This window comes from Muntiacus reevesi, chromosome X (assembly GCF_963930625.1).
Source record: "Muntiacus reevesi chromosome X, mMunRee1.1, whole genome shotgun sequence".
Lineage (NCBI taxonomy): Eukaryota > Metazoa > Chordata > Mammalia > Artiodactyla > Cervidae > Muntiacus > Muntiacus reevesi.
Window position 1 is genome coordinate 51,437,459 of NC_089271.1, and position 16,208 is coordinate 51,453,666.

Sequence of the window (16,208 nt, forward strand, 5' to 3'; positions counted from 1 at the left end):
AGTATCTTGTAATAACCTATAATAGAAGAGAATGTAAAAATAATGACTGTATAACTGAATCACTTTACTGTGCACTTGAAACTAATACAACATTTCTAATCAACTGCATTTCAATATAAATTTTTTAAACAGAAAAAAAGACATTTGAGCAGGTGCATGAGCGGTGTGACGGGGTGAGCCTTAGAGGCAGAGCACCTTTGGCAGGGGCCACAGTAAGTGTCAAGGCCATGGAGCGCCTGCCTTCTTGATTATCCCACCACGGGGTGGCATCTCTGGGCTGGGGCCAGAGATTTTCTTAGCCCATTCAAGGACAGGACTGTCCTTTTCTCCATGCAGATTTTCTCGTTTTACATTCAGATATTTGTCTGAGTTTGTTGTTGTTGTTCAGTCACCAAGTCGTGCCTGAGTCTTCACGACGCCATGGACTGAAGCACGGCCAGCTTCCCTGTCCGTCTCACCATCTAACAGTTTAATTTTCCAGACTAACTTAGACATTAAGTTAGTTTTAATAATATGATTAGCACTGATGCACCTACCAGCCAAAAGAGAAGGTATGGCCTTAACAATAATTCGATCTAACCACGTGTTTCCTCAATTCCTGACCTGCCTGTCCTCAACTGAGGTAAACATCATCCTAAATACCAAGCTCATCAATTTTTTATTTCCTTTTAATATAATTTTATCACAACTATACAGAATCCTAAATAATTCTTTTTAATTTTATAAAAGTGTGTTACGCTTTTTATACTATTTTGGGAATCACAGTCTGGTTTTTTTTTCCCTTAAATTCATCCCTATTGTTGGGTACTGTTCTGGTTCATTCATTTTGACTCCATTCACTTTTGTTTCCAGGTTTTGCTGTCGTGAACAAGATACCATGCATATTCTATGTTTCATGTGCAAAGTGGTTCTCTTAGATATATTCCTAAGCACGGACAGGATAGAATGTGAGGACTGTAAATATTCACTGTAGGAGGACATGCCAACTATCTTCTGAAGTGGTCACACTGATTTATATTCCTTCAACAGGGCAAGAAGATCGTGTATTTATATATCCTCTCCAACAGTCTGTTTTGTCAGACATAATTTTTGCAAGTTGAATGGGTGTTAAATGTTATCTCATTATTTGTATTTCCCTGATCACTAATGACTTTGAACATCTCTTCATATGTTTATTGGCTCCGTCTTTCTCCTCTGAAATAGTCTAATAGACTTAGCTTTTTAAAAACATAACCATAGTACTATTATGACACTGACATTAACAATGATTCCTGGTGCTGTATTAGACTAGTATGCATACCAAACATGCTTCCACTGCTTCCATTTCTTCTTTCATGTATTCATTCAACAAACACCCAGACCAGGACTATAGGGGCAGAAAGAGAATCTGGGATAATCAGAGACTCTAACCATCTAAGAAAGGAAAAATTGGCTAAGAGTGTAAAAGTATGCTCTGCCATTCATAAGGCTGGGGGAACAGACACAGATAAAGTCAGATGAAAATTAATAGGAAACATTATTTCTTTCAAGGATGTCCTGTATCTGTAATGCCATAAAGAACTCCTGCTTTGAGGGACTGCTGCTGTTTTACTCACTGAGAAACTTTGTTCTCTACAATCATAAAGTATCAGAAACTGTTTGATATCAGTCTAGTTAAAACATCCCACTCTTGCTGAAGATTTTGTCACTTACACACAAAAGAGCAGCTAAGGTTTCCAACCCCAGTGCAGAGACAGGGGGTATCTAGGTAGAAAATTCCATATCTATCGTAACTTTATGGTTTCCAAGGAAACAGGATTCTGAATTCACTTTATAGTCCACATACAGCCCTGCTTTGCTTTGAGTTTACCAAAACACTGCTTCATTCACATTTCATCTGAACTTCACCACTCCTCAGAATTTCATAACTCCATTTTTTCTTTTGTTTAGTGAACCACTCCATGGTTCCTCTGGTGTGTGGTCTCCCTCACTGACTGATAAATTTGTCAGACTACAGATTAATCCCAGATGTTCTTAGGCTAATTGGAATAGGACACCCTTCTATTCCATATTGTTAAACCGAGGCCCAGATGGAATGTCACTAGACTGAGAGCATCCAGCAAGTTCACACCTGAGCTCCTCCAAACACCTTCCATACCTGAGGATTCAGAAGGGCCTGAAGTGGGATACAGAGCCCTCCACCTCTGTCAGGAGGATTCCATGAAGGAGATATTGGAACTTGGTTTTGAAAAATACGTAGGCATTCCCAGGAGAAAGGCAGCATGACTTCTTCTTCATCTGCCCCAGTGACATCTCCCAGAGGGCAAGGGCATCTCCAGGCTTTCCTTACTGGAAGTGACAAGGGGCAACAAGCAGGTTAAAGGGCAGAAGTGGTCTTGTCTTAATTTTTTATTTTCCATTTATTTTTATTAGTTGGAGGCTAATTACTTTACAATATTGAAGTGGTTTTTGTCATACATTGACATGAATCAGCCATGGATTTACAAGTATTCCCCATCCCGATCCCCTCCTCCCACCTCCCTCTCCGCCCGAAGGTCTTGTCTTAAAGCTACGTTTGCAAAGTAAGGGCACTATTACTATTTACATTTTATTTTATGAAAAAAAAAAGCAATTTTTCCTAAAATATTTTTATTGACATATTGTATTAGAGGAAGGGAAAATTTTTTAAAAATTGGTATAAACTTCTTTTAGCTGGGGTGGCTGGAGTGGGTATGTTGATCATGTCGATTTGGGAGCATCCAAACCCCACAGCCAACCCCACAAGCCCAGCAGAGGGGAAGCGTACACTGACTCCTTCCCCTTTTCCTCCAGTGCTATACCCTAGGAGGGCCTGTAGGTCCCTGATTTCTTCCCTTTCGCCCCTCGTGGTATGTTCCAGGAGGAGACTGCAAGCAGTCCGACATCTCATCCCGTTATCTGCCAGGAGATAATAGCCACTGGCATCTCTGTGTCTTTCCAGAGGCCTCTCAGCTTCTCTGAACACCATTACATAGATCCATAGAGTTCAGAGCCAAAGGCCCTTTCTCCAAGAAGCCCGCCAAAGAAACGCCCCCATTCTTGCTTCCCACCGCCGGTGAGACAGGGCCACCGCTCCGCAACGTGAGTAGAGGCGTCCTCATCCTCCGTACGGAATGGACACTCCTCCAACATGGCGTGCCCCACGGGGAATCGCAACTCTGGCGCGGCCACGTTCCCCGCCTGACAACGCTGCCGAGGGGCACGGAATGCCCCGAAACATCGACTCCGTAACAGGCGATGTTGACTGTTGGTTGACTGCGGCTTCGAACGTGGTTTTTGCGCCTGTGCAGAGCCACGCCCCTTCGCGTGTGAACCTCCCACCCAAGCCCCGAGAAGGGGCGGTGCTAGGGGTGGTGACCGGAAGCGGCTGCAGTTTTCAGTCGCGGTTTCAGAGTTGTTGTGCAGAGGATCGCGGTGCTCTGTGTCCGAGCGGTGTGAAGGTAAAGGGGACCCGGGGAGGGTGAGTGTTGGGGAATTCTGTCTGGTCAGTGATGGAGTCGGCTGTCTGGCTATAGCTGGATGACTCGCTTTTTATTTTTCAGGCTTTCCTCTTTTCTCATATCAATGTTAAGATCTTAAAGTTCACTCTGAGACCCACAGGGTTCGGTGCTTTATATTCTAAGTGTTTTCTAAGAGTGGATTTTTTTTGTTTTGGTCCATGAATTGTTTAGAAGTGCGCTTTCATTTTACAAAAGTTTATCTTTTTACTAGACTTCTAAGTTTTCTTTGGTTAGAGAAATGTCTGCATGAAGCTCATTTCTTGAAATCTGAGGGGACTCATGGCCTAGTCCTTGGTGAATTTTTAATGAATGTTCCATGTATAATTCGAAAATAATATTTAATTGTTTAGCTATCACTTGTGGTGTACAAAATTTGTACTCTTTTGTTTGCTTATTCTCTTACAGAGAAAGGAGAGATTAAGTCTTCACTGTGATAATGATTTTATTCATTTCTTGTTCCGCTGTCCGTGATCCAATTTGAGTTTTGTATGAAGCGGTGAGTCTTAGATCGACGTGCATGTATTTGATGTTCAGATCCTTAAGCACTGTTTGTTAAAAAGACTGCAGTTCCTCCACTGACTCCTTTGGTACCTTTGTCAAAAATAAATTTGCCATACTTTTGTGCAGCTACTTCTAGATTCTTTGTGTTCCATTTGTCTATGTGTCTCTCTGCTTTTATGGTGAAAATATGTTGAATTTGTCAATACCGTATGAATTTATATGATTTTTCTTCTTTTGTCTGTTAATATGGGGGAATCCCCTTATTGATTTTTGAATATTGAACCAGCCTTACATTCCTGGAATTAACTTCACTTGCTTGTGGTGTATAATTCTTTTTTTTTTGTATTGCAGGAATTATTAATTAATGCTTTTTATGAGGATTTTTGTGTCCAAGTTTGTGACAGACATTGGTCTGTAGATTTCTTTTTCTGTCCTGTCTTTGGTTTTAGTATTAGGATAATCCTGTCTCAGTAACTGATTTAGGACGTGTTCTCTCCTCTTGTATTTTCTGAAAGAGGTTATGTAGATGATATTGTTTATTTAATGTTCAGTAGAATTCTCCAGTGAAACCATCTGGGCCTGGAGATTTCCTTTTGGAAGCTTTTGATTATGGCTTCAATTTCTGCAGTAGTTAAATAACTGTTCAGGTTATCTATTTAGTGTCTGTTCAGAGTACAATAGTGGGTAAATTGTAGGAGTCTATGTTTTGTGAGGAAATTGGACTATTTCATCCATGTTGTTGAATTTATGTGCATAAAGTGGTGTGTGATATTCCCTTACTTTCAATGACTACAGATATAGTTATATCTCCTGTTTCATTTCTGATATTGGTAATTTGTGTCTCCTCTTTTTATCTTTGTCAGGCTTGCTAGAGGATTACCAATTTGATTGTCTTTTCAACAAACCAGCTTTTAGTTTCATTGATGTTTCTCTATTTTCAATTTTATTGATTTCCACTCTTACATTTATTACTTGCTTCCTTCTGATTGCTTTGGGTTTTCTTTGCTCTTCTTTTTCTAGTATCTTATGGTGGGAGCTTACCTTATTGTTTTAATACCTTAATTCTTTTCTAATATAAACATTTAGGGTTATAAATTTACCTTTCACCACTGCTTTATCTGCGTCCCAAATTGTGATATGTTGTATTTTCATTTTCATTCATTGCTTTTTAATTTCCCTTGAGACTTCCTCTTTGATCCATTGGTTATATAGAAATGTATTGTTTAATTTCCAAAGTTTGGCAACTTTCCTGTTAGCTGTTATTGATTTCTAGTTTGATGCTATTATAATCAGAGAACATAAGCTGTGTGATTTCAATTTGTTAAGGTTTGTTTTATGTCCCTGGAGAGTGTCACACAGGTGCTTGAAGAGAATGCGTGTTCTCTTAGTGTTTGACTGGAGTAGGATGGATATGCTCAGTGAGGACTCTTTTCTTGGTCCTTTGATTAAGGGGTGCAGGCTTTTCTTAGAGCTTTGTTGTCTGTGCCTGTTGATGGTTCTGAGTTATAAGCTTCTCTAGTGGCCTGTTTGTGATACTTGTGAGGGATAAGGAAACCCAGGGAACTCACTACAGTTGTTCCTTAGGCCCTGAGATCTGTGGACCGTGCCTTTTCTTTTTAACTTTGAGTCTTTCTATTTGTATTTGTTGTTATGTCATTTCCCCGTGCCCCCCTCCCCCTCCCCAGGTGATGCCATCTGCACCTGTTATATTTATTTTTAATTAAAAATAAAGCCATTAAAATATATACATCTCACTCTGTATACAACTTTAGCATGTTCCATGACTTCTGGTAAAAATTGTGTAGCCTTTGTATTAATTTCTGACTTTGATCCTGGGTTATTTAGGAAAGTGCTCTTTTTCTTTTTCCCTTGTGGCTCAGTGGGTAAAGAATCTGACTGCAATGTGGGAGACCTGGGTTCGAACCCTGGGTTTGGAGATCACCTGGAGAAGGCATAGGCTACTGACTCCAGTATTCTGGCCTGGAGAATTCCATGGACTGGATAGTCCATGTGGTTGCAAAGAGTTGGACACGACTGAGCGACTTTCACTTTCTGTTTCTTTTAAAGCATTTATTTATTTAGTTATATAAAAGAGACATACATATATATATATTCAATACCTTAAAATTCATCAGTTTGAAGTGTACGGTTCAGTGATTTTTGGTACATTCACAGAATTGTTTAGTCAACACAACAGTTTAATTTTAGAACGTTTTCAATACCCCAGATAGAAACTTTTCACGCATTAGCAGACATTCATCATTCATGCCACCCTACATCCCCAGCCCTAGGGAAATTCTAATCAGTTTTCTGTCTCATGTGTTTGCCTATTTTGGACATTTCCTATATATGGAATCACAAAATATGTGGTCTTTTGCGACTGACTTCTTTCCATTACGATGATGATTTCAAGGTTCATTTATGTTACAGCATGTATTGGTACTTCCTTTTTATTGCCAAATAATATTCCATTGTATGCACACAGCAAATTTTGTTTATCTGTTCATCAGTTGGTCGACATTTAAGTGGTTTCCTCTTTTTGGCTACTATGACTAATACTGCTGTGAATATTTGTGCACAAGTTCTGGAGTGGACATGGCCTTTCATTTCTCTTGGTAGATACTAGGAGTAGAACTGCTGGGTCATACGATGACTATATATGGGTCGCATTTTGAGGAACTGCCAGCCTATTTTTCAGAGTGGCTGGACCATTTTATTTTTTTTTTTTTTTGTACCATTTTAAAATTTTACCAGTAATGTCTGCAAGCTCAAATTTATTCACATCTCACCAACGTTAGTTACTGTCTTTTTTTTTTAGCCATCCTAGTGTATATGAAATAGTTTGCTAATGAATAGAACATTTTTGGTCTTGATTGTATTTCCTAAGGCATAATGACATTGAATATCTTATACTATAAGATAACATCTTATATACTATATGCTTATGTAGACTATATATACACATAGTATATATAAGTATATACTACAGTATAACGTCTTATACTATAACATTCAGACAACTACCAGGTTTTTTTCTGGCCATGTTATTTGATAGAATTGTGTAAAAAGTTCTCTAAACATAAGAAAAGAAAGCATATTCTCACTTTCTCTGACACAATGTCATCTTTGCATGTTTAAAATTTAACCTATTCATACTTTTCATTTTACTTTACTTTTTATTTTGTTTACTTTCTTGTTTCTTAACTTCTCTTATCTTAAGTTCCTCCTCATTTTATGTGGTACTTTCCCTTTCCCAACAAGGATGACTAAATCTGTAGTGCCTGGATTAGTTGATCATAATGAAATTGTACCTCAGCTTGGACAGGGAGACACCTTCCCCTCCCTCGTTCCCTCAACGGGAGAAACAGTTTCTACTTCTGGATGTTATTGTGGTAATTAAAAATTTTAGTCCCAGACTGTTAGTAATTTCCTTATGGCATATATCTTCTGTCTTAAGAAACTTTACTTAATATTTTTTCCAAATTATAATGTTTTCAACATCTGTTTAATAATAGAACCATGTTTATTTTGAGCCTCCCACATATAAGGTACCACGTGGTATACCATTGAGAACGTGAGCTTTGAAGCCAGGTAGACTGACTTCAATTTAACATCACTGAACCTCTGTTTCTATATGCATACTGTGAGATGATAATAATTACAGCAGTACACAAATAATGTGATTGATGTGCACACTAAATGAGATACCTCCTTCTTCATATTACATGATTCCTTGTAATAACCGTACTTGCTAATATGAATTAAATATTTATCTGGGGCAGTCTGTTGCTGAGTTCCTTAAAAATACCAACTCATTTAATTCTCACAGTCCCTTGAAATAAATATTTTTGATTTGTTTTAGGGAAAAGAAAACCTGAAGAAACATTTTCATATCCATATAGCTAAAGGATGACAGAGCTAGAAATGAAGCTTTTTTTAGTTTTAGTCTAAGTCTCATGGTCACACTCATATTCCCTTTTGATGAATGACCTGAATAGGTCGATGTGAATAGGTTCAATAGGTTGAATAGGTTGATGTGACTGTCTACTCCACAGTATGCCATGCCATAACAATTCTCTGGTGCTCTCAGGAAGCACTTGTGGGCTGAATGCAGAATAACTGACCACGTGAACACTGTCTTTCCAGGTTTCTTGGAATCTCTGCCTAGCCCTTGGGACAGACCCTGTGGTGAAGGCTGCAGGATCTTCCATTTCCAGCATCAGCAGCTGTGGTTAAGTCCACAGGTGCCCACCTGACCTCGGGTTCCTGGGAAGAGCAGAGTTGTCAGCAAGAGAACCGGGGGGTAAAGCCCAGCGGGAAGATGCCAGGCAATCGGAGTGCTGCTGGGCCGTCCGTGACCCTGACTCCAGGGGGCCGTGACAACTCCTGTGAGGTGAGGAGTCGGAAGAGGCACCCGGGCACAGAAATTCTCCAGAATGAAGGATAGTATCTCATTATTTTAATTTGTATGAGTTTTTTTTAATCAGGCAACATAATCAGGGGATTTTTATTGCTGATTTATGTATGTGAATTTCTATCCATTGTTGATTTATTTATATTAACTTAAGGATTTTTATAGAGTTTTTTTGAAGAGTAAGTTTAATAACCTTTTGTCATTCTTATATATTGGGTTGACCAAAACGTTTGTTTGGGGTTTTCTGTACGATGTTATGGAAAAAACCCAAATGAACTTTGTGGTCAACCCAATATTTCTGTGAATATTTTTTGCCACTTTGTAATTTGAAATTGGCTTCTAGTTCAGTTATAAGTGACAAAAGGTGCCAAAGAGTTCTCAAAGTCTTCTTAAAACAATGACTCTTCCCTGATTTGTTTCTCCCAGATTCCAGTTCCCTAGAAGCAAGCTCTCTTAAACTTTTTAATGGATTTCTTTTTAGTTTTGAACATTATCTATAGACTTTCCACTATGGAAGGTAGAGATTTAGCTTTTCCACGCACCTCCACTCATATACACATTTGCCTCTACCTATCAGTGTTCTGATTAGATCTATCGTGTTTATTATTGTGACTGTTTATAGTTGAGTCGTGTAGTATCCATGCTTACTGTTTCTTCACAACTTTTACTTTTCCCTGGAATTAACTATTTTTCAATGGATTGATCATTTCTTTGCTTTACTATAGACATATCAATAATTCAACTCCAAATTCTTTCTAGTTATTTAAATCTCCTCTCTGTATGTTCAGACATAGACGTTAAAGAATCTGCCTGTAATGTGAGACTCACGTTCAATTCCTTGGTCAGGAAGATCCCCTGGAGAAGGGACTGGCAACCCACTGCAGTATTCTTGCCTTGAGAATCCCATGGACAGAGGAGCCTGGTGGGCTACAGCCCATGGGGTTGCAAAGAGTCAGACACACACGTAGTGACATTCCTTATAAATACTCATACCATGTTTACTGTGAGCCCAGTACTGTTAAACACACACTACATCTACTAAGTCATCTTTGTTACAATCTGGAGAAGTAGGTACCATTTTTATTCTCATTTTATATAAGGGGAAACTGTTGTTTGTTATTTAGTTGCTGGGTCGTATCCAACTTTTTTTTTTCTAAACAATTAATAACCCTTTATTTCCTACCTTTACTTTTTTATTTGTTTATATATTTTATATTGTAGTGGTTTTTGCCATACACTGACATGAATCAGCCATGGATTTACATGTGTTCCCCTTGCCGATCTCCCCTCCTGCCTCCCTCTCCATCCCGTCCCTCTGGGTCTTCCCAGTGCACCAGCCCTGAGCACTTGTCTCATGCATCCAACCTGGGCTGGTGATCTGTTTCACCCTTGATAGTATACTTGTTTCAATGCTATTCCCTCAGAACATCCCACCCTCGCCTTCTCCCACAGAGTCCCAAAGTCTGTTCTGTACATCTGTGTCTCTTTTTCTGTTTTGCATATAGTATTATCATTACCATCTTTTCAAATTCCATATATATGCGTTAGTATACTGTATTGGTCTCTCTCTTTCTGAAGGCTTACTTCACTCTGTATAATGGGCTCCAGTTTCATCCATCTCATTAGAACTGATTCAAATGAATCCTTTATAATGACTGAGTAATAGTCCATTCTGTACATGTACCACAGCTTCCTTATCCATTTGTCTGCTGATGGGCATCTAGGTTGCTTCCATGTCCTGGCTATTACAAACAGTGCTGCAGTGAACACTGGGGTACACGTGTCTCTTTCAGATCTGATTTCCTCAGTGTGTTTGCCCAGGAGTGGGTTTGATGGGTCATATGGCAGTTCTATTTCCAGTCTTTTAAGGAATCTCCGCGCTGTTCTCCATCGTGGCTGTACTAGTTTGCATTCCCACCAACGGTGTAAGAGGGTTTCCTTTTCTCCACACCCTCTCCAGCATTTATTGCTTGTAGACTTTTGGATAGCAGCCATCCTGACTGGCGTGTAATGGTACCTCATTGTGGTTTTGATTTGCATTTATCTGATAATGAGTGATGTTGAGCATCTTTTCATATGTTTGTTAGCCATCCGTATGTCTTTTTTGGAGAAATGTCTCTTTAGATCTTTGGCCCATTTTTTGATTGGGTCGTTTGTTTTTCTGGAATTGAGCTTCAGGAGTTTCTTGTATATTTTTGCGATTAATCCTTTGTCTGTTTCTTCATTTGCTATTATTTTCTCCCATTCTGAAAGTTGTCTTTTCACCTTGTGTATAGTTTCCTTTGTTGTGCAAAAGCTTTTAAGTTTCATTAGATCCCATTTGTTTATTTTTGCTTTTATTTCCAATATTCTGGGAGGTGGGTCATAGAGGATCCTGCTGTGATTTATTTGGCTGTTTGAGGCTCCATGGACTATAGCCCCCCAGGCTCCTCTCTCCATGAAATTTTCCAGGCAAGAATGGTGGAGTGGATTCCCATTTCCTTCTCCAAGGGGAAACTGGGGCATAGAGAAAAACTATCTGGCCCAAGTTAACACAGCAAGTAATAGCGGGGAGTGCTATCTCAACTCTGGGTATCAGTGTCTTCTCTTTGAAAAAATCTCTCCTTGAGCTTGTTGAATTGCTGAAGGCTCGTCTGGTTGCTCTCTCACCTTCACACGCAGCTATGATTTTGGTGTCTACTCTTCGCCATCTATCAGGAAATCCTTTTTACCTCTGTCTTGTATCAGATTCCCTTCCCTGAGAATCCAGTTTTTTCCTTCCTGTTTCCTGGATCCTGTGTCTTCCTAGATCCTGTGTCTTCCTCTTTCTTGGTTTACCCCCTAATTTGGGGGGTGGGGTACATCCTTGAGTATGTCCTTGAAAATGGATGCATGACAAGTGAACTTTACAAAAATTTGCATATTTGAAAATGTCATGTAAAATGTATTTATGTAATATATATAATTGTATAATGTCAGGAAGCATTTAACAAGAGGCTTCCTGTGTGCTGTTTTGGATCTGTCAGGAACCCTCTGGCCCTTATTGATTCCTGAATATTCAGGAATTAAGAGGAGAGGCACGCCTTTCCCGCCTTTCCAGGGACTGAGGAATCCAGGCATTTCTCATTACAGTGATAAGTACCCTCTTCGTTTTTATGAGCCAAATGGTAAAAGGTGATTGTTTGCAACTCTCTCTTTGATAGGGATCATCTTACGTTTTATAAGTCTGGAGTTTTAATCTTTGTCTTTGCTGAGAAGAACCACCTTGTAAGACAGTGTATATGCCCACAGCAAGTTGATTAAAACACCTTTGCTCCATCAGAGCTTTGGTCTCCGTGTCTTGCTCCCTCCCTCCCTTTCCTTTCTTTCCTTTCCTTCCTTTCCTTCCTTTCCTTCCTTTCTTTCCTTTCTTTCTTTTCCTTTTCTTTCTATCTTTCTTTCTGTCTTTCGTTCTGTCTGTCTGTCTTTCTTTCTGTCTGTCTTTTCTTTCTCTGTCTCTCTCTCTCTCTCCCTCTATTTCTGGCTAATTCCTTGGAGCGCGGAGGCCCGCTGAGCTCACTTTCTTGCCCGAGCTTCTAAGACCCTCTCGAGAAGGCGCACTGCGCCTTCACCCACTCCAGAGGGCGCCCGGTGCCTACGTGCAGCAGTGCTAGCCCTAAGAACAGGACTCTATTGGCTTTCCGCGTAAACCAGGGGATATCAGCCTCTTTCTCTCTCTTACTCTCCGGACCACCAGGTTCCGGTCCATTAAAGGACCAACAGTATAAATACCTTTATAAAAATAAAAAGTAATAAATACCATGGAAGTATGTTTATTTGGCCCTGATGATAAATTTATCTTTTTGCCTGAGTGTAGAATTCTAGGTTGGAAATCATTTTTGTGTAGAATTTTACAAACCTGTTTCCAGTCTAGTCCTTTTCCTACTCATACACACATTTTTTTCTGCTTTTCAAAAAATCTCTTATTTCAGTTGTTGATCCTCCATATTTTAAATTCTTTGCTCTACTGATTTCCATTTCTTTCTCTTTTGCTCTCCTTCCTAAAAGGTTTTTTTTTTAAAACTATCTCCCAAATCATCTTCTGTGTCTCTCATTAATGCTGTTCTATAATTTTGGAAGACGGAGGGATACTCAAGATACTGGGATGGTATCTTGAGACTGAGAAATGAGGCAGGCAACTCCATATAATCAATGGATTGGTTTATTGTTATAGGTAACTTACTCACAGGGTGGGATCAGGGGGTCGATGAACCAGAAGCATTCACAGCTGCCTCCTACACAGCTGAGGGACGATTGGGACAATTTCACAGTTAACCCAGGATCTGGGTGGGGTACGTGCATTCCTAAGTCAAGATTTATGAATGGACAACTAGTCTTATGGGCACTGGGAATACCTCAGTGAAGGTCTTCATTATTATTTAAAGACTAATAGAGCCTAGAGGCCACAAGATCTAATGATCATTAAGCAATATCTAGTAACTATCCATACAAAGCCCTTGGTGACAGAGAAGAGACTTACTACACAGTATAGCCCTAGGCAGGGTCAGTGCAGAAGCCCAAGATGGCCTCTACTATGATAACAACTATACATATGTTTTTATATATATAATTTTATTTATTTATTTGTTTAGGCTGTGTTGGGTCTTTGTTGCTTCACGAGGGCTTTCTGTAGTTGCAGTGAGTGCGGGCTACACTCTACTTGCAGTGCTCGGGCTTGTCATTGCAGTGGCTTCTCTTGCTGTGGAGGAGGGGATCTAGGGTGCATGGGCTTCAGTAGCTGCAGTTCCTGGGCTCTAGAACACAGGCTCAATAGTTGTGGCATAAGGGCCTAGTTGCTTTGTGGCATGTGGAATCTTCCTGGACCGGGGATTGAACGCATGTCTCCTGCAATGGCAGGTGAGTTCTTTACCACTGAGCCACCAGAGAGGCCCATGTTTCTGTTTTAAATAGCTCTTTTTCTTTTCAGAATTTTTGTTTAGTATCTTATCATTCTACTACTAATATACTAATATTATTATTCAACTACTAATATAATAGTTTTTAAATTTAATTTTTAAATGACAATATAGTCAGATGGCTCAAAAAAAAAAACTTTAAATCTATATAACCTTGTAAAATATGAAAAGCTATATACAGTCTACATTCTCTCATCTTTTTCATATCTATTCATGTCTCTTTATTTTTTATTTTTATTTAGTTTTTGGCTGCACCATAGGGCATGTGGCATCTTAGTCCCCTGACCAGGGATTGAACCCATGCCCCCTGCAGTGGAAGCATAGAGTCTTAACCACTGGACCACCAGGGAACTCGCTGTTTACCTCTCTTTAATACATATAACCAAGTTAGTTTTCTCTGCATGAATTTCTTTATGTAAGTAAAAGCCGTTGAGCGCACACTGTTATTTTTTTCTTTTTTTAGTTCAGGAAAGGTATCCCATAAAACAAATTCTTATCAGTTTTTGGTCATTTTAAATCTTTTGGTAAAATAGAATGTGAGTTATAAACCATGCTGCCATGAACGTTTTTGTTCATGTCATGTCTGTGTGTCCACCCTCTCTTGACTGTACACATAGGGATGGACTTAGTGGGTCCTAGATTCAGCCTATCTTTTAAAAAATATTTTTGTTGTGAAATATAACATATGTACAGAAAAGTGTGCAAAACAGACATGTACAGCTCAGTAATTTTTCACTGTGTAGGTCTAGAAAATGTCCATCGCTAGCATTTCAGAAGTTCCCTACTTCCAAAGGTAATCAATGTCCTGACTTCTATGATAACTTATTTCCATTGAAAAGAGAATCACAAGCCGCAGAGTGGAAGAAGAGACAGACAAGAGAGGACTTGTACCTACCCAGGATGCATAAAGAACAGTAAACAGTAAGAAAAAGCAGATGACCCTGTAGTCAGAGGGGTTATTTGAGTAGGTGTGTGGCAAAGGAAGAAATCCCAATGGCTAGTAACACCTGAGACGGTACTCAGGGAAATGCAGGGAAATCAGGGAAATGCAAAAGTGAAACCACGATGTAATCCTACCATACCTCCCCCAGAATGGCTAAAATTAAGAAGCCTGACAGTGACAACTGTTAGCAAGGATAAGGGCTTGTATCAGTAGCTCATAGAGTCATCTCAGCACATATAGTTGCTGATGTATTAGCTCATATGAGCAGTCCATAGACTGCTGGTGGGAGTGTAAACTGGTGCAGTCTCTTTGGAAAACATTTTAGCTTTCTTCATCAAAGCATCTGTAGACCATATGAAGAAACTCTTCTCGAAAATACCCAAGAGAAATCCTTGGCTAGTGTACCAGGTTGTTGTTGTTCAGTCGCCCAGTCGTGTCCAACTCTTTGACCTCAGGCATGAGGAGGCTCCTGGGCAAAGAGCTGGCAATGTACTGTTTCCAGACCAGAGTGGCAATTAGGTAGGTATTTGCCTTGAATAATTAGTTAGGCCAAATATTTCGGTTGCTGGATTTTTGTGTGAATATTGTATTTTGTAAAAAATCTTTTGAAAGAGAATACATCCCCTCCAATTTTGACCTTAATCTCCCATATACCCTTTCGAAGGACAGCTACAAAGACACACACACACACACACACACACACTGCTGTATCCATTCCTAAACTTCTAACACTTTTCTCATTTATTAATAAGTCTTAGTGATAATTAAATGTATAGATAATTGAATAAATAGATGAAAGAAGTTGCCTTATTCTTTTCAAGGATGAACCTTATTCAATTATAGGGATATATCACAATATAACCAGCCCCCTGTTAATAGACATTTAAGACATTTCCAGGCTTCCCTGGTGGCTCAGATGGTGATGAATCCACCTGCAATGCAGGAGGCCTGGCTTCCATCCCTGGGTTGATTTTTGATGTATAGAGCAAAATGACCTTCTTTGTGGGTTTTTTCAATTGTATAAGAATGCCTGTTTTCAGCATACTCAAGACAGAACAGCATCTTGTCATATTTTTCTTTTTGGCCCATGTAATAGGTTAAAACATGGTATCTTACTACAGATCTAATTTGCGTGTCTTGTATCATGACTGATGTTGAATACATGTAATTGTGTTTAAAGACCCATTTATATTATTTTTTCTAAGCTGATTTTAAATTTCCTTTGCCCATTTTTCTATTAGGTTGTTGCTATTTATATATTTAAAGACAGTGGCTCTTTGTCTTTTATGTGTGTCCCAAATATTTTCCCTCAACTTCTCAATTGTCTTTTAAAAGAAAAATTCTGACGTTTTCTCATGCGATTGACAAAATTGTGCTTATCAATCTTTTGTGTCTTCCCAAGTTTTGTGCCATAAGTAGATGGCCTTCCCTATTGCTCATCTATAGTTAAAAAAAAAAAATTCCTGTATTTTTCTTTTTTTTCCTTCTGTCTTTTTTTTCTGGGGGGGGGTGGTGGTGTCATGCCATGTGGCATGCAGGATCTTAGTTCCCTGACTGGGAATCAAACCTGTGCCCCGTGAATTGAGAGCAGGGCATCTTAACCACCAGACTACCGGGAAAGTCCTCTGCATTTCCTTTTTAGTGCTTTCATGTCTTTGGTTTTGCTTTTACTTCTGTGACCGTCTGGATTTTTGATGGTTGTTGAAAAGTCTTAGCTGGGGATCAGTCTTCATTGTCTTCAACATGGTTACACATTTGTCCCATCACTATTTGTTGAATAACCTATAGTTTCCCCACTAACATGCCGCACTTCATCATATATACACACATTATAATATATAATTGTGTGTGTGTTTATAAACCTTATTCTCTTCTATTGATCTAATGGTCATAGTCTA

At 39.2% G+C, this 16,208-nt stretch overlaps 1 protein-coding gene across 1 annotated transcript in view; it reads left to right on the plus strand.

The window, feature by feature from the left end:
- The window catches only part of ZNF81 (zinc finger protein 81), a 152,720-nt gene that overhangs the window by 17,492 nt on the left and 119,020 nt on the right, over positions 1-16,208 (plus strand). Inside the window, exons 5-6 of the mRNA XM_065915939.1 lie at positions 2,960-3,458; positions 8,166-8,412. The gene's annotated coding sequence lies outside the window, so the exon portion shown is untranslated. The remainder of the gene's footprint in view (positions 1-2,959; positions 3,459-8,165; positions 8,413-16,208) is intronic.